Source organism: Taudactylus pleione, unplaced genomic scaffold (genome assembly GCF_031769625.1).
Source record: "Taudactylus pleione unplaced genomic scaffold, aTauple2 ptg000085l, whole genome shotgun sequence".
NCBI classification, from domain to species: Eukaryota; Metazoa; Chordata; class Amphibia; order Anura; family Myobatrachidae; genus Taudactylus; species Taudactylus pleione.
Window position 1 is genome coordinate 13,543,098 of NW_028284487.1, and position 16,147 is coordinate 13,559,244.

At 37.1% G+C, this 16,147-nt stretch overlaps 12 non-coding genes across 12 annotated transcripts; all 12 read left to right on the top strand.

Moving 5' to 3' along the window:
- The first annotated feature begins 616 nt into the window (after positions 1–616).
- TRNAQ-CUG (transfer RNA glutamine (anticodon CUG)) lies at positions 617–688 on the top strand. Its single transcript has one exon. It is a non-coding gene; the product is annotated as a tRNA-Gln (tRNA).
- A 944-nt stretch (positions 689–1,632) lies between these two features.
- TRNAL-UAG (transfer RNA leucine (anticodon UAG)) lies at positions 1,633–1,704 on the top strand. Its single transcript has one exon. It is a non-coding gene; the product is annotated as a tRNA-Leu (tRNA).
- A 945-nt stretch (positions 1,705–2,649) lies between these two features.
- Positions 2,650–2,721, top strand: TRNAQ-CUG (transfer RNA glutamine (anticodon CUG)). Its single transcript has one exon. It is a non-coding gene; the product is annotated as a tRNA-Gln (tRNA).
- A 1,942-nt stretch (positions 2,722–4,663) lies between these two features.
- TRNAL-UAG (transfer RNA leucine (anticodon UAG)) lies at positions 4,664–4,735 on the top strand. The gene has a single exon. It is a non-coding gene; the product is annotated as a tRNA-Leu (tRNA).
- A 946-nt stretch (positions 4,736–5,681) lies between these two features.
- TRNAQ-CUG (transfer RNA glutamine (anticodon CUG)) lies at positions 5,682–5,753 on the top strand. Its single transcript has one exon. It is a non-coding gene; the product is annotated as a tRNA-Gln (tRNA).
- A 1,942-nt stretch (positions 5,754–7,695) lies between these two features.
- Positions 7,696–7,767, top strand: TRNAQ-CUG (transfer RNA glutamine (anticodon CUG)). The gene has a single exon. It is a non-coding gene; the product is annotated as a tRNA-Gln (tRNA).
- Positions 7,768–8,711: 944 nt separating this feature from the next.
- On the top strand, positions 8,712–8,783 carry TRNAL-UAG (transfer RNA leucine (anticodon UAG)). The gene has a single exon. It is a non-coding gene; the product is annotated as a tRNA-Leu (tRNA).
- Positions 8,784–10,745: 1,962 nt separating this feature from the next.
- TRNAQ-CUG (transfer RNA glutamine (anticodon CUG)) lies at positions 10,746–10,817 on the top strand. Its single transcript has one exon. It is a non-coding gene; the product is annotated as a tRNA-Gln (tRNA).
- Positions 10,818–11,761: 944 nt separating this feature from the next.
- Positions 11,762–11,833, top strand: TRNAL-UAG (transfer RNA leucine (anticodon UAG)). The gene has a single exon. It is a non-coding gene; the product is annotated as a tRNA-Leu (tRNA).
- Positions 11,834–13,795: 1,962 nt separating this feature from the next.
- On the top strand, positions 13,796–13,867 carry TRNAQ-CUG (transfer RNA glutamine (anticodon CUG)). Its single transcript has one exon. It is a non-coding gene; the product is annotated as a tRNA-Gln (tRNA).
- A 935-nt stretch (positions 13,868–14,802) lies between these two features.
- Positions 14,803–14,874, top strand: TRNAQ-CUG (transfer RNA glutamine (anticodon CUG)). The gene has a single exon. It is a non-coding gene; the product is annotated as a tRNA-Gln (tRNA).
- A 930-nt stretch (positions 14,875–15,804) lies between these two features.
- Positions 15,805–15,876, top strand: TRNAQ-CUG (transfer RNA glutamine (anticodon CUG)). Its single transcript has one exon. It is a non-coding gene; the product is annotated as a tRNA-Gln (tRNA).
- Positions 15,877–16,147: the final 271 nt, after the last annotated feature.

The following is a 16,147-nucleotide window of genomic DNA, read 5'->3' on the forward strand; positions in this document are numbered from 1 at the left end:
CCATATCATCTAATTTATCAATCTCCTTCATGATTTACCATATCACCATGTACGTTAGCTTTCTCTAAAAAATCATCTTATCACCATTTTGGGCAATCACAATCTGGGATGTGAAATCCATTGCTACAGCACTCAAAAAGGTAACAGAGGGTTTTTCTGGTTTGCCATAAAAAGTTATTTATACATAGAGTTGAAAACAATTCACAGGGCGAGAATAACAATGGGGTGGAAGGAGCAACAGTCCTCCACATAAAAATAGGCTCACCATCAACTGTACGGTTGGCCATAAATCATAAGTATTAAAATTGTAGTTTTAGTTTTCTCATCAAACTATGTTATTTTTCTTCTTTTCTGTATTTAGAGAGAAATTGGGGCTGACAGTGTAGGCGTTGAACACACCCACTTGGATCTGGCTACATCCACATAGCACTGGTCACATCTCCTCCCCATTTCAGTTTAGGCCCTGAAACATTTTAGCCCCTGACCCATGTGGCCCTTAGTCCGGCCTTAACAATATGCAAATAGATTGGTAGCATTTCAAAGATTTTAAGCACCTCCAGTTTAGTATACAGTTTATTATATGTGGACTGTTACAGCCTGGCATAACATATCAATAGGTTCCATGGTGTAATGGTTAGCACTCTGGACTCTGAATCCAGCGATCCGAGTTCAAATCTTGGTGGGACCATCTTTAAATATTTATTGTAAAAAAAGTAAACAAATATGAAACCTTATAAAATATGTATGTATTCATGACCGATTGGTTTTGGCGATGGACTAGAAATCCATTGGGGTCTCCCACCGCGTGTTCAAATACTGCCGACTACATTTTGGCTTGCTGGAAAAATGTCATTGAAATAAATTTTAAACCAATACTCAAACATTTTAGAAACCATTCAGTGATCAAAAACAAATGTAGAATAAACCAAAAATGCTTCCTTTCTTTGCCATGGGGGTGGGCCTACTATTATATTATCATAGTTATGTTATTTGCACCTGATACCAGCAATATTCCCCCATATCATCTAATTTATCAATCTCCTTCATGTTTTACCATATCACCATGTACTTTAGCTTTCTCTAAAAAATCATCATATCACCATTTTGGGCAATCACAATCTGGGATGTGAAATCCATTGCTACAGCACTCAAAAAGGTAACAGAGAGTTTTTCTGGTTTGCCATAAAAAGTTATTTATACATAGAGTTGAAAACAATACACAGGGCGAGAATAACAATGGGGTGGAAGGAGCAACAGTCCTCCACATAAAAATAGGCTCACCATCAACTGTACGGTTGGCCATAAATCATAAGTATCAAAATTGTAGTTTTAGTTTTCTCATCAAACTATGTTATTTTTCTACTTTTCTGTATTTAGAGAGAAATTGGGGCTGATAGTGTAGGCGTTGTACAAACCCACTTGGATCTGGCTACATCCACATAGCACTGGTCACATCTCCTCACCTTTTCAGTATAGGCCCTGAAACATTTTAGCCCCTGACCCATGTGGCCCTTAATCCGGCCTTAACAATATGCAAATAGATTGGTAGCATTTCAAAGATTTTAAGCATCTCCAGTTTAGTATACAGTTTATTATATGTGGACTGTTACAGCCTGGTCTAATATGTCAATAGGTTCCATGGTGTAAAGGTTAGCACTTTGGACTTAGAATCCAATGATCCGATTTCAAATCTCGGTGGGACCTTTTTTAAATATTTATTGTAAAAAAAGTAAACAAATATGACACATTATAAAATATGTAAGTATTCGTGGCCGATTGGTTTTGGCGATGGACTAGAAATCCTTTGGAGTCTCCCACCGCGTGTTCAAATACTGCCGACTACATTTTGGCTTGCTGGAAAAATGTCATTGAAATAAATTTTAAACCAATACTCAAACATTTTAGAAACCATACAGTGATCATAAACACCTGTAGAATAAACCAAAAATGCTTCCTTTCTTTGCCATGGGGGTGTGCCTACTATTATATTATCATAGTTATGTTATTTGCACCTGATACCAGCAATATTCCCCCATATCATCTAATTTATCAATCTCCTTCATGATTTACCATTTATCACCATGTACGTTAGCTTTCTCTAAAAAATTATCATATCACCATTTTGGGCAATCACAATCTGGGATGTGAAATCCATTGCTACAGCACTAAAAAGGTAACAGAGGGTTTTTCTGGTTTGCCATAAAAAGTTATTTATACATAGAGTTGAAAACAATACACAGGGTGAGAATAACAATGGGGTGGAAGGAGCAACAGTCCTCCACATAAAAATAGGCTCACCATCAACTGTACGGTTGGCCATAAATCATAAGTATTAAAATTGTAGTTTTAGTTTTCTCATCAAACTATGTTATTTTTCTTCTTTTCTGTATTTAGAGAGAAATTGGGGCTGACAGTGTAGGCGTTGAACACACCCACTTGGATCTGGCTACATCCACATAGCACTGGTCACATCTCCTCCCCATTTCAGTTTAGGCCCTGAAACATTTTAGCCCCTGACCCATGTGGCCCTTAGTCCGGCCTTAACAATATGCAAATAGTTTGGTAGCATTTCAAAGATTTTAAGCACCTCCAGTTTAGTACACAGTTTATTATATGTGGACTGTTACAGCCTGGCATAACATATCAATAGGTTCCATGGTGTAATGGTTAGCTCTCTGGACTCTGAATCCAGCGATCCGAGTTCAAATCTCGGTGGGACCTTGTTTAAATATTTATGGTAAAAAAAATTAAACAAATATGACACGTTATAAAATATAAAATATTCGTGGCCGATGGGTTTTGGCGATGGAGTAGAAATCCGTGTTCAAATACTGCCGACTACATTTTGGCTTGCTGGAAAAATGTCATTGAAATAAATTTTAAACCAATACTCAAACATTTTAGAAACCATACAGTGATCATAAACACCTGTAGAATAAACCAAAAATGCTTCCTTTCTTTGCCATGGGGGTGTGCCTACTATTATATTATCATAGTTATGTTATTTGCACCTGATACCAGCAATATTCCCCCATATCATCTAATTTATCAATCTCCTTCATGATTTACCATATCACCATGTACGTTAGCTTTCTCTAAAAAATTATCATATCACCATTTTGGGCAATCACAATCTGGGATGTGAAATCCATTGCTACAGCACTCAAAAAGGTAACAGAGGGTTTTTCTGGTTTGCCATAAAAAGTTATTTATACATAGAGTTGAAAACAATACACAGGGCGAGAATAACAATGGGGTGGATGGAGCAACAGTCCTCCACATTAAAATAGGCACATCATCAACTGTACGGTTGGCCATAAATCATAAGTATCAAAATTGTAGTTTTAGTTTTCTCATCAAACTATGTTATTTTTCTACTTTTCTGTATTTAGAGAGAAATTGGGGCTGATAGTGTAGGCGTTGTACAAACCCACTTGGATCTGGCTACATCCACATAGAACTGGTCACAGCTCCTCCCCTTCTCAGTATAGGCACTGAAACATTTTAGCCCCTGACCCATGTGGTCCTTAATCCGGCCTTAACAATATGCAAATAGTTTGGTAGCATTTCAAAGATTTTAAGCACCTCCAGTTTAGTATACAGTTTATTATATGTGGACTGTTACAGCCAGGCATAATATGTCAATAGGTTCCATGGTGTAATGGTTAGCACTCTGGACTTTGAATCCATTGATCTGAGTTCAAATCTTGGTGGGACCTTGTTTAAATATTTATTGTAAAAATAGTAAACAAATATGACACGTTATAAAATATGTATGTATTCGTGGCCGATTGGTTTTGACGAGGGACTAGAAATCCATTGGGGTCTCCCAGCGCGTGTTCAAATACTGTCGACTACATTTTGGCTTGCTGGAAAAATGTCATTGAAATAAATTTTAAACCAATACTCAAACGTTTTAGAAACCATTCAGTGATCATAAACACCTGTAGAATAAACCAAAAATGCTTCCTTTCTTTGCCATGGGGGAGTGCCTACTATTATATTATCATAGTTATGTTATTTGCACCTGATACCAGCAATATTCCCCCATATCATCTAATTTATCAATCTCCTTCATGTTTTACCATATCACCATGTACTTTAGCTTTCTCTAAAAAATCATCATATCACCATTTTGGGCAATCACAATCTGGGATGTGAAATCCATTGCTACAGCACTCAAAAAGGTAACAGAGAGTTTTTCTGGTTTGCCATAAAAAGTTATTTATACATAGAGTTGAAAACAATACACAGGGCGAGAATAACAATGGTGTGGAAGGAGCAACAGTCCTCCACATAAAAATAGGCTCACCATCAACTGTACGGTTGGCCATAAATCATAAGTATCAAAATTGTAGTTTTAGTTTTCTCATCAAACTATGTTATTTTTCTACTTTTCTGTATTTAGAGAGAAATTGGGGCTGATAGTGTAGGCGTTGTACAAACCCACTTGGATCTGGCTACATCCACATAGCACTGGTCACATCTCCTCACCTTTTCAGTATAGGCCCTGAAACATTTTAGCCCCTGACCCATGTGGCCCTTAATCCGGCCTTAACAATATGCAAATAGATTGGTAGCATTTCAAAGATTTTAAGCATCTCCAGTTTAGTATACAGTTTATTATATGTGGACTGTTACAGCCTGGTCTAATATGTCAATAGGTTCCATGGTGTAAAGGTTAGCACTTTGGACTTAGAATCCAATGATCCGATTTCAAATCTCGGTGGGACCTTTTTTAAATATTTATTGTAAAAAAAGTAAACAAATATGACACATTATAAAATATGTAAGTATTCGTGGCCGATTGGTTTTGGCGATGGACTAGAAATCCTTTGGGGTCTCCCACCGCGTGTTCAAATACTGCCGACTACATTTTGGCTTGCTGGAAAAATGTCATTGAAATAAATTTTAAACCAATACTCAAACATTTTAGAAACCATACAGTGATCATAAACACCTGTAGAATAAACCAAAAATGCTTCCTTTCTTTGCCATGGGGGTGTGCCTACTATTATATTATCATAGTTATGTTATTTGCACCTGATACCAGCAATATTCCCCCATATCATCTAATTTATCAATCTCCTTCATGATTTACCATTTATCACCATGTACGTTAGCTTTCTCTAAAAAATTATCATATCACCATTTTGGGCAATCACAATCTGGGATGTGAAATCCATTGCTACAGCACTCAAAAAGGTAACAGAGGGTTTTTCTGGTTTGCCATAAAAAGTTATTTATACATAGAGTTGAAAACAATACACAGGGCGAGAATAACAATGGGGTGGAAGGAGCAACAGTCCTCCACATAAAAATAGGCTCACCATCAACTGTACGGTTGGCCATAAATCATAAGTATTAAAATTGTAGTTTTAGTTTTCTCATCAAACTATGTTATTTTTCTTCTTTTCTGTATTTAGAGAGAAATTGGGGCTGACAGTGTAGGCGTTGAACACACCCACTTGGATCTGGCTACATCCACATAGCACTGGTCACATCTCCTCCCCATTTCAGTATAGGCCCTGAAACATTTTAGCCCCTGACCCATGTGGCCCTTAGTCCGGCCTTAACAATATGCAAATAGTTTGGTAGCATTTCAAAGATTTTAAGCACCTCCAGTTTAGTACACAGTTTATTATATGTGGACTGTTACAGCCTGGCAAAACATATCAATAGGTTCCATGGTGTAATGGTTAGCTCTCTGGACTCTGAATCCAGCGATCCGAGTTCAAATCTCGGTGGGACCTTGTTTAAATATTTATGGTAAAAAAAATTAAACAAATATAACACGTTATAAAATATAAAATATTCGTGGCCGATGGGTTTTGGCGATGGAGTAGAAATCCGTGTTCAAATACTGCCGACTACATTTTGGGTTGCTGGAAAAATGTCATTGAAATAAATTTTAAACCAATACTCAAACATTTTAGAAACCATACAGTGATCATAAACACCTGTAGAATAAACCAAAAATGCTTCCTTTCTTTGCCATGGGGGTGTGCCTACTATTATATTATCATAGTTATGTTATTTGCACCTGATACCAGCAATATTCCCCCATATCATCTAATTTATCAATCTCCTTCATGATTTACCATATCACCATGTACGTTAGCTTTCTCTAAAAAATTATCATATCACCATTTTGGGCAATCACAATCTGGGATGTGAAATCCATTGCTACAGCACTCAAAAAGGTAACAGAGGGTTTTTCTGGTTTGCCATAAAAAGTTATTTATACATAGAGTTGAAAACAATACACAGGGCGAGAATAACAATGGGGTGGATGGAGCAACAGTCCTCCACATTAAAATAGGCACATCATCAACTGTACGGTTGGCCATAAATCATAAGTATCAAAATTGTAGTTTTAGTTTTCTCATCAAACTATGTTATTTTTCTACTTTTCTGTATTTAGAGAGAAATTGGGGCTGATAGTGTAGGCGTTGTACAAACCCACTTGGATCTGGCTACATCCACATAGAACTGGTCACAGCTCCTCCCCTTCTCAGTATAGGCACTGAAACATTTTAGCCCCTGACCCATGTGGTCCTTAATCCGGCCTTAACAATATGCAAATAGTTTGGTAGCATTTCAAAGATTTTAAGCACCTCCAGTTTAGTATACAGTTTATTATATGTGGACTGTTACAGCCAGGCATAATACGTCAATAGGTTCCATGGTGTAATGGTTAGCACTCTGGACTTTGAATCCATTGATCTGAGTTCAAATCTTGGTGGGACCTTGTTTAAATATTTATTGTAAAAATAGTAAACAAATATGACACGTTATAAAATATGTATGTATTCGTGGCCGATTGGTTTTGACGAGGGACTAGAAATCCATTGGGGTCTCCCAGCGCGTGTTCAAATACTGTCGACTACATTTTGGCTTGCTGGAAAAATGTCATTGAAATAAATTTTAAACCAATACTCAAACGTTTTAGAAACCATTCAGTGATCATAAACACCTGTAGAATAAACCAAAAATGCTTCCTTTCTTTGCCATGGGGGTGTGCCTACTATTATATTATCATAGTTATGTTATTTGCACCTGATACCAGCAATATTCCCCCATATCATCTAATTTATCAATCTCCTTCATGATTTACCAAATCACCATGTACTTTAGCTTTCTCTAAAAAATCATCATATCACCATTTTGGGCAATAACAATCTGGGATGTGAAATCCATTGCTACAGCACTCAAAAAGGTAACAGAGGGGTTTTCTGGTTTGCAATAAAAAGTCATTTATACATAGAGTTGAAAACAATACACAGGGCGAGAATAACAATGGGTTGGATGGAGCAACAGTCCTCCACATTAAAATAGGCCCATCATCAACTGTACGGTTGGCCATAAATCATAAATATCAAAATTGTAGTTTTAGTTTTCTTATCAAACTATGTTATTTTTCTACTTTTCTGTATTTAGAGAGAAATTGGGGCTGACAGTGTAGGCGTTGTACACACTCACTTGGATCTGGCTACATCCACATAGCACTGGTCACAGCTCCTCCCCTTCTCAGTATAGGCCCTGAAACATTTTATCCCCTGACCCATGTGGCCCTTAATCCGGCCTTAACAATATGCAAATAGATTGGTAGCATTTCAAAGATTTTAAGCACCTCCAGTTTAGTATACAGTTTATTATATGAGGACTGTTACAGCCTGGCATAATATGTCAATAGGTTCCATGGTGTAATGGTTAGCACTCTGGACTCTGAATCCAGCGATCTGAGTTCAAATCTCGGTGGGACCTTGTTTAAATTTTTATTGTAAAAATAGTAAACAAATATGACACATTATAAAATATGTATGTATTCGTGGCCGATTGGTTTTGGCGATGGACTAGAAATCCATTGGGGTCTCCCAGCGCCTGTACAAATACTGCCGACTACATTTTGGCTTGCTGGAAAAACGTCATTGAAATAAATTTTAAACCAATACTCAAACGTTTTAGAAACCATTCAGTGATCAAAAACACCTGTAGAATAAACCAAAAATGCTTCCTTTCTTTGCCATGGGGGTGGGCCTACTATTATATTATCATAGTTATGTTATTTGCACCTGATACCAGCAATATTCCCCCATATCATCTAATTTATCAATCTCCTTCATGTTTTACCATATCACCATGTACTTTAGCTTTCTCTAAAAAATCATCATATCACCATTTTGGGCAATCACAATCTGGGATGTGAAATCCATTGCTACAGCACTCAAAAAGGTAACAGAGAGTTTTTCTGGTTTGCCATAAAAAGTTATTTATACATAGAGTTGAAAACAATACACAGGGCGAGAATAACAATGGGGTGGAAGGAGCAACAGTCCTCCACATAAAAATAGGCTCACCATCAACTGTACGGTTGGCCATAAATCATAAGTATCAAAATTGTAGTTTTAGTTTTCTCATCAAACTATGTTATTTTTCTACTTTTCTGTATTTAGAGAGAAATTGGGGCTGATAGTGTAGGCGTTGTACAAACCCACTTGGATCTGGCTACATCCACATAGCACTGGTCACATCTCCTCACCTTTTCAGTATAGGCCCTGAAACATTTTAGCCCCTGACCCATGTGGCCCTTAATCCGGCCTTAACAATATGCAAATAGATTGGTAGCATTTCAAAGATTTTAAGCATCTCCAGTTTAGTATACAGTTTATTATATGTGGACTGTTACAGCCTGGTCTAATATGTCAATAGGTTCCATGGTGTAAAGGTTAGCACTTTGGACTTAGAATCCAATGATCCGATTTCAAATCTCGGTGGGACCTTTTTTAAATATTTATTGTAAAAAAAGTAAACAAATATGACACATTATAAAATATGTAAGTATTCGTGGCCGATTGGTTTTGGCGATGGACTAGAAATCCTTTGGGGTCTCCCACCGCGTGTTCAAATACTGCCGACTACATTTTGGCTTGCTGGAAAAATGTCATTGAAATAAATTTTAAACCAATACTCAAACATTTTAGAAACCATACAGTGATCATAAACACCTGTAGAATAAACCAAAAATGCTTCCTTTCTTTGCCATGGGGGTGTGCCTACTATTATATTATCATAGTTATGTTATTTGCACCTGATACCAGCAATATTCCCCCATATCATCTAATTTATCAATCTCCTTCATGATTTACCATTTATCACCATGTACGTTAGCTTTCTCTAAAAAATTATCATATCACCATTTTGGGCAATCACAATCTGGGATGTGAAATCCATTGCTACAGCACTCAAAAAGGTAACAGAGGGTTTTTCTGGTTTGCCATAAAAAGTTATTTATACATAGAGTTGAAAACAATACACAGGGCGAGAATAACAATGGGGTGGATGGAGCAACAGTCCTCCACATTAAAATAGGCACATCATCAACTGTACGGTTGGCCATAAATCATAAGTATCAAAATTGTAGTTTTAGTTTTCTCATCAAACTATGTTATTTTTCTACTTTTCTGTATTTAGAGAGAAATTGGGGCTGATAGTGTAGGCGTTGTACAAACCCACTTGGATCTGGCTACATCCACATAGAACTGGTCACAGCTCCTCCCCTTCTCAGTATAGGCACTGAAACATTTTAGCCCCTGACCCATGTGGTCCTTAATCCGGCCTTAACAATATGCAAATAGTTTGGTAGCATTTCAAAGATTTTAAGCACCTCCAGTTTAGTATACAGTTTATTATATGTGGACTGTTACAGCCTGGCATAATACGTCAATAGGTTCCATGGTGTAATGGTTAGCACTCTGGACTCTGAATCCATTGTTCTGAGTTCAAATCTTGGTGGGACCTTGTTTAAATATTTATTGTAAAAATAGTAAACAAATATGACACGTTATAAAATATGTATGTATTCGTGGCCGATTGGTTTTGACGAGGGACTAGAAATCCATTGGGGTCTCCCAGCGCGTGTTCAAATACTGTCGACTACATTTTGGGTTGCTGGAAAAATGTCATTGAAATAAATTTTAAACCAATACTCAAACGTTTTAGAAACCATTCAGTGATCATAAACACCTGTAGAATAAACCAAAAATGCTTCCTTTCTTTGCCATGGGGGTGTGCCTACTATTATATTATCATAGTTATGTTATTTGCACCTGATACCAGCAATATTCCCCCATATCATCTAATTTATCAATCTCCTTCATGATTTACCAAATCACCATGTACTTTAGCTTTCTCTAAAAAATCATCATATCACCATTTTGGGCAATAACAATCTGGGATGTGAAATCCATTGCTACAGCACTCAAAAAGGTAACAGAGGGGTTTTCTGGTTTGCAATAAAAAGTCATTTATACATAGAGTTGAAAACAATACACAGGGCGAGAATAACAATGGGTTGGATGGAGCAACAGTCCTCCACATTAAAATAGGCCCATCATCAACTGTACGGTTGGCCATAAATCATAAATATCAAAATTGTAGTTTTAGTTTTCTTATCAAACTATGTTATTTTTCTACTTTTCTGTATTTAGAGAGAAATTGGGGCTGACAGTGTAGGCGTTGTACACACTCACTTGGATCTGGCTACATCCACATAGCACTGGTCACAGCTCCTCCCCTTCTCAGTATAGGCCCTGAAACATTTTAGCCCCTGACCCATGTGGCCCTTAATCCGGCCTTAACAATATGCAAATAGATTGGTAGCATTTCAAAGATTTTAAGCACCTCCAGTTTAGTATACAGTTTATTATATGAGGACTGTTACAGCCTGGCATAATATGACAATAGGTTCCATGGTGTAATGGTTAGCACTCTGGACTCTGAATCCAGCGATCTGAGTTCAAATCTCGGTGGGACCTTGTTTAAATATTTATTGTAAAAATAGTAAACAAATATGACACATTATAAAATATGTATGTATTCGTGGCCGATTGGTTTTGGCGATGGACTAGAAATCCATTGGGGTCTCCCAGCGCCTGTACAAATACTGCCGACTACATTTTGGCTTGCTGGAAAAACGTCATTGAAATAAATTTTAAACCAATACTCAAACGTTTTAGAAACCATTCAGTGATCAAAAACACCTGTAGAATAAACCAAAAATGCTTCCTTTCTTTGCCATGGGGGTGGGCCTACTATTATATTATCATAGTTATGTTATTTGCACCTGATACCAGCAATATTCCCCCATATCATCTAATTTATCAATCTCCTTCATGTTTTACCATATCACCATGTACTTTAGCTTTCTCTAAAAAATCATCATATCACCATTTTGGGCAATCACAATCTGGGATGTGAAATCCATTGCTACAGCACTCAAAAAGGTAACAGAGAGTTTTTCTGGTTTGCCATAAAAAGTTATTTATACATAGAGTTGAAAACAATACACAGGGCGAGAATAACAATGGGGTGGAAGGAGCAACAGTCCTCCACATAAAAATAGGCTCACCATCAACTGTACGGTTGGCCATAAATCATAAGTATCAAAATTGTAGTTTTAGTTTTCTCATCAAACTATGTTATTTTTCTACTTTTCTGTATTTAGAGAGAAATTGGGGCTGATAGTGTAGGCGTTGTACAAACCCACTTGGATCTGGCTACATCCACATAGCACTGGTCACATCTCCTCACCTTTTCAGTATAGGCCCTGAAACATTTTAGCCCCTGACCCATGTGGCCCTTAATCCGGCCTTAACAATATGCAAATAGATTGGTAGCATTTCAAAGATTTTAAGCATCTCCAGTTTAGTATACAGTTTATTATATGTGGACTGTTACAGCCTGGTCTAATATGTCAATAGGTTCCATGGTGTAAAGGTTAGCACTTTGGACTTAGAATCCAATGATCCGATTTCAAATCTCGGTGGGACCTTTTTTAAATATTTATTGTAAAAAAAGTAAACAAATATGACACATTATAAAATATGTAAGTATTCGTGGCCGATTGGTTTTGGCGATGGACTAGAAATCCTTTGGGGTCTCCCACCGCGTGTTCAAATACTGCCGACTACATTTTGGCTTGCTGGAAAAATGTCATTGAAATAAATTTTAAACCAATACTCAAACATTTTAGAAACCATACAGTGATCATAAACACCTGTAGAATAAACCAAAAATGCTTCCTTTCTTTGCCATGGGGGTGTGCCTACTATTATATTATCATAGTTATGTTATTTGCACCTGATACCAGCAATATTCCCCCATATCATCTAATTTATCAATCTCCTTCATGATTTACCATTTATCACCATGTACGTTAGCTTTCTCTAAAAAATTATCATATCACCATTTTGGGCAATCACAATCTGGGATGTGAAATCCATTGCTACAGCACTCAAAAAGGTAACAGAGGGTTTTTCTGGTTTGCCATAAAAAGTTATTTATACATAGAGTTGAAAACAATACACAGGGCGAGAATATCAATGGGGTGGATGGAGCAACAGTCCTCCACATTAAAATAGGCACATCATCAACTGTACGGTTGGCCATAAATCATAAGTATCAAAATTGTAGTTTTAGTTTTCTCATCAAACTATGTTATTTTTCTACTTTTCTGTATTTAGAGAGAAATTGGGGCTGATAGTGTAGGCGTTGTACAAACCCACTTGGATCTGGCTACATCCACATAGAACTGGTCACAGCTCCTCCCCTTCTCAGTATAGGCACTGAAACATTTTAGCCCCTGACCCATGTGGTCCTTAATCCGGCCTTAACAATATGCAAATAGTTTGGTAGCATTTCAAAGATTTTAAGCACCTCCAGTTTAGTATACAGTTTATTATATGTGGACTGTTACAGCCTGGCTTAATACGTCAATAGGTTCCATGGTGTAATGGTTAGCACTCTGGACTCTGAATCCATTGTTCTGAGTTCAAATCTTGGTGGGACCTTGTTTAAATATTTATTGTAAAAATAGTAAACAAATATGACACGTTATAAAATATGTATGTATTCGTGGCCGATTGGTTTTGACGAGGGACTAGAAATCCATTGGGGTCTCCCAGCGCGTGTTCAAATACTGTCGACTACATTTTGGCTTGCTGGAAAAATGTCATTGAAATAAATTTTAAACCAATACTCAAACGTTTTAGAAACCATTCAGTGATCATAAACACCTGTAGAGTAAACCAAAAATGCTTCCTTTCTTTGCCATGGGGGTGTGCCTACTATTATATTATCATAGTTATGTTATTTGCACCTGATACCAGCAATATTCCCCCATATCATCTAATTTATCAATCTCCTTCATGATTTACCATATCACCATGTACGTTAGCTTTCTCTAAAAAATCATCATATCACCATTTTGGGCAATCACAATCTGGGATGTGAAATCCACTGCTACAGCACTCAAAAAGGTAACAGAGGGGTTTTCTGGTTTGCAATAAAAAGTCATTTATACATAGAGTTGAAAACAATACACAGGGCGAGAATAACAATGGGTTGGATGGAGCAACAGTCCTCCACATTAAAATAGGCCCATCATCAACTGTACGGTTGGCCATAAATCATAAATATCAAAATTGTAGTTTTAGTTTTCTCATCAAACTATGTTATTTTTCTACTTTTCTGTATTTAGAGAGAAATTGGGGCTGACAGTGTAGGCGTTGTACACACCCACTTGGATCTGGCTACATCCACATAGCACTGGTCACAGCTCCTCCTCTTCTCAGTATAGGCCCTGAAACATTTTAGCCCCTGACCCATGTGGCCCTTAATCCGGCCTTAACAATATGCAAATAGATTGGTAGCATTTCAAAGATTTTAAACAACTCCAGTTTAGTATACAGTTTACTATATGTGGACTGTTACAGCCTGGCATAATATGTCAATAGGTTCCATGGTGTAATGGCTAGCACTCTGGACTCTGAATCCAGTGATTCGAGTTCAAGTCTCGGTGGGACCTTGTTTAAATTTTTATTGTAAACAAATATGACACGTTATAAAATATGTATGTATTCGTGGCCGATTGGTTTTGACGAGGGACTAGAAATCCTTTGGGGTCTCCCAACGCGTGTTCAAATACTGTCGACTACATTTTGGCTTGCTGGAAAAAAGTCATTGAAATTAATTTTAAACCAATACTCAAACTTTTTAGAAACCATTCAGTGATCATAAACACCTGTAGAATAAACCAAAAATGCTTCCTTTCTTTGCCATGGGGGTGTGCCTACTATTATATTATCATAGTTATGTTATTTGCACCTGATACCAGCAATATTCCCCCATATCATCTAATTTATCAATCTCCTTCATGATTTACCAAATCACCATGTACTTTAGCTTTCTCTAAAAAATCATCATATCACCATTTTGGGCAATCACAATCTGGGATGTGAAATCCATTGCTACAGCACTCAAAAAGGTAACAGAGGGTTTTTCTGGTTTGCCATAAAAAGTTGTTTATACATAGAGTTGAAAACAATACACAGGACGAGAATAACAATGGGGTGGATGGAGCAACAGTCCTCCACATTAAAATAGGCCCATCATCAACTATACGGTTGGCCATAAATCATAAATATCAAAATTGTAGTTTTAGTTTTCTCATCAAACTATGTTATTTTTCTACTTTTCTGTATTTAGAGAGAAATTGGGGCTGACAGTGTAGGCGTTGTACACACCCACTTGGATCTGGCAACATCCACATAGCACTGGTCACATCTCCTCCCCTTCTCAGTATAGGCCCTGAAACATTTTAGCCCCTGACCCATGTGGCCCTTAATCCGGCCTTAACAATATGCAAATAGATTGGTAGCATTTCAAAGATTTTAAGCACCTCCAGTTTAGTATACAGTTTACTATATGTGGACTGTTACAGCCTGGCTTAATATGTCAATAGGTTCCATGGTGTAATGGTTAGCACTCTGGACTCTGAATCCAGCGATCCAAGTTCAAATCTCGGTGAGACCTTGTTTAAATATTTATTGTAAACATATATGACATGTTATAAAATATGTATGTATTCGTGGCCGATTGGTTTTGACGAGGGACTAGAAAACCTTTGGGGTCTCCCAGCGCATGTTCAAATACTGTCGACTACATTTTGGCTTGCTGGAAAAAAGAAATTGAAATTAATTTTAAACCAATACTCAGACTTTTTAGAAACCATTCAGTGATCATAAACACCTGTAGAATAAACCAAAAATGCTTCCTTTCTTTGCCATGGGGGTGTGCCTACTATTATATTATCATAGTTATGTTATTTGCACCTGATACCAGCAATATTCCCCCATATCTTCTAATTTATCAATCTCCTTCATGATTTACCATATCACCATGCACTTTAGCTTTCTGTAAAAAATCATCATATCACCATTTTGGGCAATCACAATCTGGGATGTGAAATCCATTGCTACAGCACTCAAAAAGGTAACAGAGGGTTTTTCTTGTTTGCCATAAAAAGTTGTTTATACACAGAGTTGAAAACAATACACAGGACGAGAATAACAATGGGGTGGATGGAGCAACAGTCCTCCACATTAAAATAGGCCCATCATCAACTATACGGTTGGCCATAAATCATAAATATCAAAATTGTAGTTTTAGTTTTCTCATCAAAGTATGTTATTTTTCTACTTGTCTGTATTTAGAGAGAAATTGGGGCTGACAGTGTAGGCGTTGTACACACCCACTTGGATCTGGCTACATCCACATAGCACTGGTCACATCTCACCTTTTCAATATAGGCCCTGAAACATTTTAGCCCCTGACCCATGTGGCCCTTTATCCGGCCTTAACAATATGCAAATAGATTGGTAGCATTTCAAAGAATTTAAGCATCTCCAGTTTAGTATAGTTTATTATATGTGGACTGTTACAGCCTGGCATAATACGTCAGTAGGTTCCATGGTGTAATGGTTAGCATTCTGGACTCTGAATCCAGCGATCCGAGTTCAAATCTCAGTGGAACCTTGTTTAAATATTTATTGTAAAAATAGTAAACAAATATGACACATTATAAAATATGTATGTATTCGTGGCCGATTGGTTTTGGCGATGGACTAGAAATCCATTGGGGTCTCCCAGCGCCTGTACAAATATTGCCGACTACATTTTGGCTTGCTGGAAAAACGTCATTGAAATAAATTTTAAACCAATACTCAAACGTTTTAGAAACCATTCAGTGATCAAAAACACCTGTAGAATAAACCAAAAATGCTTCCTTTCTTTGCCATGGGGGTGT